The following is a 9199-nucleotide window of genomic DNA, read 5'->3' as shown; positions in this document are numbered from 1 at the left end:
CTTGCATAGCAAGTGACTTGATCTGAGTTTGTGTGCTGAAACAAAAACAATTGCAGTGTGAAAGATGCTTATAAGCCATTTAAGAACACACAAATAACCGTTAGATTCACTTCAACATTTAAATTTAATTTGTGTCAGAATATTTTTGTTGCTTTAAAAAAATTTTTTTTTTAATTATATAGTACAGTCCTGTTTCTACTTCACAGATTTTCACCTAACTTAGTAGGGTTTGGGGGATGTAACACCCGCAATAGTCCAGAGATTACTGTGCATACATACACACACACACACACACACACATATACAATAATCCCTCGCTATATCACGATTCACCTATCGCAGTTTATTATTTAAGCTTACGTCGATTCTTCTGTGCTGTTGTTTTGAATTTATAATAAAATAAATATATACAACTTATAAAAATAATACAACAAAATATACAGTACAATCCTGTTTCTACTTCGCAGATTTTCTCCTGTCTCAGGGGTTTTTGGAATGTAACACCCACTGCCAGTATCGCCTGACTGGCCTTCGTGCCGGTGACACATAAAAGCACCCACTACACTCTCGGAGTGGTTGGCATTAGGAAGGGTATCCAGCTGTAGAAACTCTGCCAAATCAGATCGGAGCCTGGTGTAGCCATCGGGTTTCACCAGTCCTCAGACAAATCGTCCAACCCATGCTAGCATGGAAAGCGGACGTTAAACGATGATGATGATGATGATGATGATATATATACTTATAGTGAGGACAAGAAAAATAGAACAACTGTAAGAAACATAGAAATTAGAGATAAGACAAAAAAGACACTAAAAAGGGTATAAACAAAAATTCAGTATAAATATACATACATACAAATATACATACATACATACATACATACATACATACATATATATGTCTATCAATTGGTGTGTGCAGTCTTATATATCCAGTATGGCTAATCTTACCAATAGGTTTCAGTGTGAGAGGGGTAAATTGTCACCACTGTATATTTTTAATTTTGCGCATGCACATTGTTTTTGATTTTGTTGACTACACAGTATGGTAGGGTCAGTTGGGCACCATCTGTGAAAAAAACAGCACCAGGATGCAATTCACTCTGCCAGAAATTTGGAAATGATATGCTGTACTGCTTGGCATTCATGCCAGAAGCTCCTATACAAATGTTTCAGAGTGTTTGGGTATCAATCTGATGACATGTACCAAGAGTGATAAAAATCAGACATCCAATCAACATCATGGTGTTTGGAATGATCACTAGTGATGGCGATGTTATGCCTCCATTCATCTTCTCACACGGCCTCAGACTCAACACATAGGCCTACATCAAGTGCCTGGAGGAGGTAGTGCTGCCCTGGGTCAAGAGGGTGGCTGCTGGAAGACCCTATGTCTGGCAACAGGACTCTGCACCATGTCACACAAGCAGGAGAACCCAGTCATAGCTGTAAGACAATTTCTGCAACCACATCACCCCTAACATTTGGCCACTTAACTTCCAACACTGCAACCCCTTTGATTATTATGTATGGGACACAGTTGAGCGAGAGACCAACAAAACTCCTTGTAACACCAAAGATGAACTGAAGGCAAAGACTATGGCAGCATTCACCAACTTAAACATGGAGACCATCCAGAAGATTTGCAAGATATTCCGAAGTCGTCTGGAGGCTGTGGTTGAAACCAATGGTGATTTTATTGAATAAGTTTGCTCTTTAGTATTTCAAGACATCTTTATGTAATTTTGGTAAGGTGGTGCTCCAGCATGGTCACAGTCAAAGCACTGAAACAAGTAAAAGAACAAATGAATATCTGTTAAAATGAGATGCCAGTGTTATTTTCATTTTTGCGTAACTTAGATGACAGTTTATTCACCGCACCCTGTATATATATATATATATATATATATATATATATATATATATATATATATATATATATATATATATACATATATATATGCATTTGTGTGTGTGTGTGTGTGTGTGTGTGTGTGTGTATTGGACATCTACTTGTTTGGTAGGTGAATTAATTGATCTGAGATTGTATGTTGAAACGAAAACAATTACATCAGCCATCATGATAACAGACATTTAAAACACATTACACCAGTTTGTTATCATAATATATATTATTAAACATCATCAAATGTTGTTATAGATCTATGATCTGGTCACTGACACCAGATTCCACTGAGATGAAGCAGAATAGAGAAAAAGTGTCAGAAAACAGGTCGGGAGATGTACAGTAAAATTTGTGGTCCTTAATAATATATAACACTATCAACAATCAGTCATCACGGCTATGACTGTTCATGGCTTTGACATAACTTGATAAGCTTTCTCCATACTGGTCGTTTTTTTGTTTGAGTTTGCCATTTATTATCATCAATTCCTTTCCAATTCATGTTCCATTTTGCGGTATCTTTGAATTTCAGTCAAAGTTTCCCATGGTTTCTTTTCCCCTTGCATAGATGGGAATAAAAGAGTTGTCTGTTGTTGTTCATCCTGTGTACATGACCCAACCACAGTAAATTTCTATCAGTGAGGATTTTCATTGTAGGAGGCAGTCTAGCATGCCAGAGGATCTCTTCACTTCTGCTCTTGTCAAAGAGAATAATATTCATAATTCATCATAGCTGTCTCTTCATATACAAGTATGCAGGGAACATCATCTTCTTGAGCTTTATAGACTGTGCAGCTTTCAGCTCCATGCAGCTGGGAAGAAAGCACTATAGCCAGGTATACCTTACATTTGATATGTATAGAAATATGCCAGTTTTCCTAAGCTTGCCAAATAAAGCACTAGCTCTGTTCATTCTGTATGTGATTTCCTGGTCCATTCATGCAATATCTGAGATGGTCCTGCCCAGTTATTTGAATGTTTTGCACAGGGGTCAGCCTTTCATGTCCAAAAGTGATGTTTTCTTCTGTTACAGAAGCATTTGGGTTATGAATATCATATTGGTATTCTCTGAGTCAAAGAATGAGTATTAATTACCATCTACAGAGGTTTGAATTTTAAAAAAATTTAGTTGTATGCTGACCAATTGAACCCTTTAGCATTTAAACCGGCCATTTCCGGCCTAAATACTTAGTCTGTCTTATGTTGAGATTGGTCAGACCCAGCCTCTCATACCTATCATATAATGTCTTTTTAAAAATAAATAACGACATCATCAAAGTCTCAAAGCTAGGAGATAATGCAGGATTAATACAAAATAAAGTGAATAAATAAGCATCACAGTTGATGGGATAATCTGAATGCTAAAGGGTTTTAAGCCAGCCATATTAGCCCCAAATATCCTCCTTGTTTTATGTTCAAACCAGCTACATTTGGCTTCTCACACCTACCTTACAATGTCATTCTAAAGATAAACAATCACATCATTGAAATCTTGAAGCCCCAGGATAATCCATGATTAATTCAAAACAATGTGAATAAATAAGAATTACATTTGACAGAATAATCTGAATGTTAGTGGGTTAAGCCAGCCGTATTCAGCCCAAATATTCACCCTGTTTATGTCCAAACCAACCAGATTTCACCTCTCACACTTATCAGACAATGTCTTATTAATTCAAAACAATGTGAATAAACAAGTGTTACATTTGGCAAAGTAATGTGAATGTGCTAAAGGGCTAAATATGTTGGACACCTGATAACCAAAGAAAGAGTAAAACCAGGTCTTGATAAAATTTCTGATATTCATATTCTACAACCCCACCTTCTCCCTACTGATCCCAGCCGGAATCATTGTCTATCTGGTATGGTAACCCATCTAGCCAAATCTGCAGCTCATTGGTTAGGCTTGAGTGAAGCTCTGAGATAAACTTACAGATAAAGATCACATGCAGAGCAATAGCAGGCTTGAACACAAAACTATTTCATTAAACCGGCCCTGCTTTTTCAACCTCACCACGACTGCATTATTTTGATGTAACAAAGGCTATGGAGGAAGGCATTTCTATAACAGACATGTCCATATTTTTGATACCTGCTGAATAGATTAGAGTGAAATTTTAAAAGAGTTAAGAACAAATTCTTTACATTCTTTATAGGCGTGGGAGTGGCTGTGTGGTAAGTAGCTTGCTTACAAACCACATGGTTCCGGGTTCAGTCCCACTGCGTGGCACCTTGGACAAGTGTCTTCTACTATAGCCTCGGGCCAACCAAAGCCTTGTGAGTGGATTTGGTAAACGGAAACTTAAAGAAGACCGTTGTATATATGTATATGTATATATATATATGTGTGTCTGTGTTTGTCTCCCCAACATCGCTTGACAACCGATGCTAGTGTGTTTACGTCCCCGCAACTTAGCGGTTCGGCAAAAGAGACCGATAGAATAAGTACTAGGCTTATAAAGAATAAGTCCCAGGGTCGATTTGCTCGACTAAAGGCGGTGCTCCAGTATGGCCACAGTCAAATGACTGAAACAAGTAAAAGAGTAAAAGAGTATAGATCTTCCAAGATTGCAGAAATATAAACAGCAGGGTTATAATTACTTTGTAAAAATATATGAAGAAGAAGAATTGAAAATTATTGTTACAATTAATCCTGTGAAGTATGATATGTCTTTACCCCATGAGGCAAACAATCAGATTTATAAAATTGATTTGTTACCAATATTTCAGAGGAATGACACTAAAACTACTAAATGAAAGCTAAAACAGTCAACTGACTGAATTAGCACAAATTCTAGAAAAGAAGTCAACTTAACCCTCTAGCTTTAAACCAGCCATATCCAGTCAAAAATATTCAACTTGTTTTATGTTCAAATTGTCCAGATCTTGCCTCTCACGCCAGCCCTACAATGTCATTCTAAAAATAAATAGTTACTTCATCAAAATCTCAAAGCTATAGGATAATGCTTGATTAATTCAAAACGAAGTGAATAAATAAGGATTACTTTCAACAGATTAATGTGAATACTGAAGGGTTAAACGCTGCCTGTTTATAGAGAGTTTCTGGAATTGTAAGGATACAAAAAACAGATATCTAGGACATATTCTTTCATTCTTTTATTATTATCTTTTATTCTTTTACTTGTTTCAGTCATGTGACTGCGGCCATGCTGGAGCACCGCCTTAAGTCAAACAAATCGAACTCATTCTATGTAAGCCTAGTACTTATTCTATCGGTCTCTTTTACTGAACCGCCAAGTTTCAGGGATGTAAACACACCAACATCGGTTGTCAAGCTATGGCGGAGAAAAAAATACAGATACACACCACACACGTGTATATATATATATATATATATATATATGTATTTATGTCTTCGAAACGTCTAGATAGAATAGAGACAGCTGATGAAGGGATATTCCAAGTGGCTTTCCGTTTTCCTATATGTTCGTTCCGTTGTCTGTAGTTTATTGTTCTAACGTCCTGTACCCTGATATGCATGTATATACACATGTAGATGTAAGTATGTACATATATGTGTGTATACATGTATATATATTCTTTGTATTATTACATTATTGAACGCACACGTCCTTTTTTGCAAGTAAGTCTACTATACATATATATATATATACACAACGGGCTTCTTTCAGTTTCTGCCTACCTAATCCACTCACAAGGCTTTGGTCAGCCTGAGGCTAAAGTAGAAGACACTTGCCCAAATTGCCATGCAGTAGGACTGAACCCAGAACCATGTGGTTGGGAAACAAGCTTCTTACCACACAGCCATGCCTGCACCTATTGTTCTAGTGTTCCAAAGGTAATGAGATGACAAACGCTAAACTAAAGTCATGTTCTTCATTATGTCCAAAGATAGAAAGCAAACTTTTGTTATGGCCTGGGATGTCTGAAGACATCACTGAACTGGTTAACAAATGAGAAAATTGTTTCTAGCACCAAAGAAACTGACAAAACTGAGGCACCGCTCAAATAAATGCCAGAGTTATAACAGTTGACATCTGCAGCAGATTTGTTTTAATCCAAGAATGTCCAGTCTCTCATTTTTGTGAATTAGAACAGTGGACTCATTGAATATAGGAAACAGCCAGTCATAAACCAATGTAAATCACAAGTTGTGATGTATGATATTCCAGTGAAACTTGTGACAGGCAATAATGAAAAAGCTATTGATGACTGGAGAAGTTCAGGAAATGGTGAAAAGGAGGCAGATATATGAAGAGTATTTATAAGAGTGAGGGAAGTTTTTGAGCCAGTCTAATGAGGTTTATCTATCATCTACTTCCTACGAAGAAAATGGAAGTCACACCCCACCCAGCACTTACAATCCCCAGAGAGATAGGAAGGATTTATATTTTGCACTTATTCTCTAATTTTCGATTTTTCAATTTTTACCATCACTATTTCTGTAGAGTTTTATATTCATTGAATAAATATTTATTTATCACGACATGTAGAAAACATTGATTTCTTTTCACCTGAAACAAAGCTGTGTTTGCAATCAAATAAATAAAACAGGATATCGGTGAAGATAGATTACTAACAAGAAGTTTGTGCAGCTATTCAAAGAAACACAAACAGAATCTCTCGTGTATACATGTGAGGCATCTCACATATTTCTGACCAAAGATTTATTTTATTTATTTCTGAAGGGGGTTGTACTGAATAACACAAAGAAATATATATTGTCTTTCTCTTAATAAAATATCAAATTGAAACAAAGGATGGATACTGAATACTAAATTTGTGCACTGCTACCATTCTCCCTCAAACTACACACATTCTTCATCCAATATATTCATCCTTACAATAAAAAAAAAAAAATTAACTGCCTCTGTTTTTGTATGGTTTGTTTGTTTGATTGATTAAGTATTCAATTCGATTATCTCAGAATCTAACTAAAACTAGAAAACACTCATCTCTTTTTAATCATTGTAATAAGCAAAGTTATAAATGTGAATTTTCTTTTTGGCCAAGTTTCCAAAACTTTGTTAATACTAACTTAATTATCTGTCTCTCTACATTATTATTTCTCATCAACTTTTTAAGACACAGTGCAAATAATGAACACAGAATCCTTTGCACCAAAAGAACTGAGTGTTACGAACACATTGTAGTTGTAAATGGGAAATTTCTTCTGCGATGTACACAACAATGACTAACATATTCATATTCAAATTTGCCAAAAAATATCAAGAATAAATTATGCTAATCATCATTTTAGATCTCACCATACACACAGTGCAAATAACGAGTTTTTAATACTCCCTACATCAAATGTTAACACTAACGTAACTATCTTTTAATAGTTAAGCTAGTGTTAGTGGCTATGGTAGTTACTAGAGTGTGTATTATTATTGGCATTTATAATAGTACTAGCTGACCCTGAGTCGTCAAAAATGATGGCTAATTGTTGTATTTTATACATAAATAAGGTAGAAAATAAGGTACATAATACTCACACATACAAACATTCATATACGTCCCTTGTACACGCACACACATACACACTTATACACACACTGAGGTGAAACGCTGTTTGATTTTTCTTTTCAGCATTGAACATTCACCATCCCATTTCCATTGCACGCACACATACACATGCAAACATTCACATATCTTCCTTTTACATATACACATATACTCACACAGAGATGATTTTTTTTCACCCCTTCCTTCCTTATTCATCTTTCACCCCTTCCTTTCTCTCATTGCTATAACTTTCTCTCACTCACTCTCAGTCAGGACTATTACTCTCACTATTTCTCCTTCACTGAACTACTATTTTTTCTCCTCTCCCTTCACTTATACTACTCTTTCTCCTACTCCATCGTATTTTGGACAAATTAAATATATATATATATATATATATATATATATATATATATATATATATATATATATATATAAGGGGTGACCTCCTTCATTCATGAACGACCATGGGATTGCACCTAGAAAGTTACCCTCTGAGGTACAAGTCCAGGCAAGGTTGTTTTATGGAAGACCAGCAGTAACCCATTCATACCAGCTTCCCCTCTTCATGCCACTGATGTTATCCAAGGGAAAGGCAAAATGGGGCTGATACAGCTTGGCACCAGTGACATCGCAACTCATTTCTACACCTGGGTGAACTGGTGCAATATGAAATAAAGTGTCTTGCTCAAGAACACAACACACAGACCAGTCCGGGAATTAAACTCATGACCTCACAGTCAAGGCTCTAACCACTGAGCCATGCGCTTTTACATACATCTCAATGCTTGTAAAGCAACCTTTGTTGACTTTCAACATAAGCTGAATTTAATGTATGATAGTGTCTTACAAAGTTAGATTTATGTATCCTAAAATTGCAGAAGAATTTGTCGCTGGGCAGTTTAGCTTAATGGTAAGGCACTTGATGTGTAATCACAGGGATGTGAGTTCGAGTCTCATGGCTGGCCGCCAACAGATTTTTCTGCAAAATATGGATAGTTTATCCTGTTCGTGCTGTGTTATTAGCATTATCCTGCATTGGAGAATAAAATTATTTCTTTATCTTTCAATACATCTCAACACTTCTAAAGCAAACTTTGTGTGTTAAATTCAACGTAACACACACACATATGTGTATATATATATATATATATATATATATATATATATATATATGGGAGAATATACAAAAAATAACAACAGACGAGGACAGGTGGTGTAAATAACAAAAGTATATATTAGTATGACGCTCGGGAATACGGAAAGTCTTTGACGTTTCGAGCTACGCTCTTCAACAGAAAGAATACGGAGACAAGGAGAAAAACACGGAGAAAAAAAATATAAATATATATATATATATATATATAAATGAGAATGTGTGTCTGTCTGTCTGTCTGAATCCCTAAAACTCGAGAACTACGCAACCAATTTCATTCAAATTTTACACATGCCTTACTTAGGGTTCCAGTTGTGTTTTAGTCAAAAACAATTATTAACTTCTTGCAGAGTTCGAGCACACGGCAACATAATATCTCCTCCACTATTTAAGTATTACGTGTCAAAAGTGAAACAAAAACACTCATGTCAAATACTTTCACTTTAAAAATGAAACTATTCCACTAACTGAAACAATCACATTTCGATACTGTAGTGACAGATACTTTCACAGAGAGAGAAAGAGAGAAAGAGAGAGACAGAAAGAGAGAGACAGAGAGATGTATATGTATACATATACATGTATATGTACACCATTTCGATACTGTAATGACAGATACTTTCAGAGAGAGAGAGAGAGAAAGAGAGA

Source organism: Octopus bimaculoides, chromosome 27, assembly GCF_046866305.1.
Source record: "Octopus bimaculoides isolate indiv1 chromosome 27, ASM4686630v1, whole genome shotgun sequence".
In the NCBI taxonomy this organism is placed as follows: Eukaryota; Metazoa; Mollusca; class Cephalopoda; order Octopoda; family Octopodidae; genus Octopus; species Octopus bimaculoides.
This window is presented reverse-complemented; position numbering follows the sequence as displayed.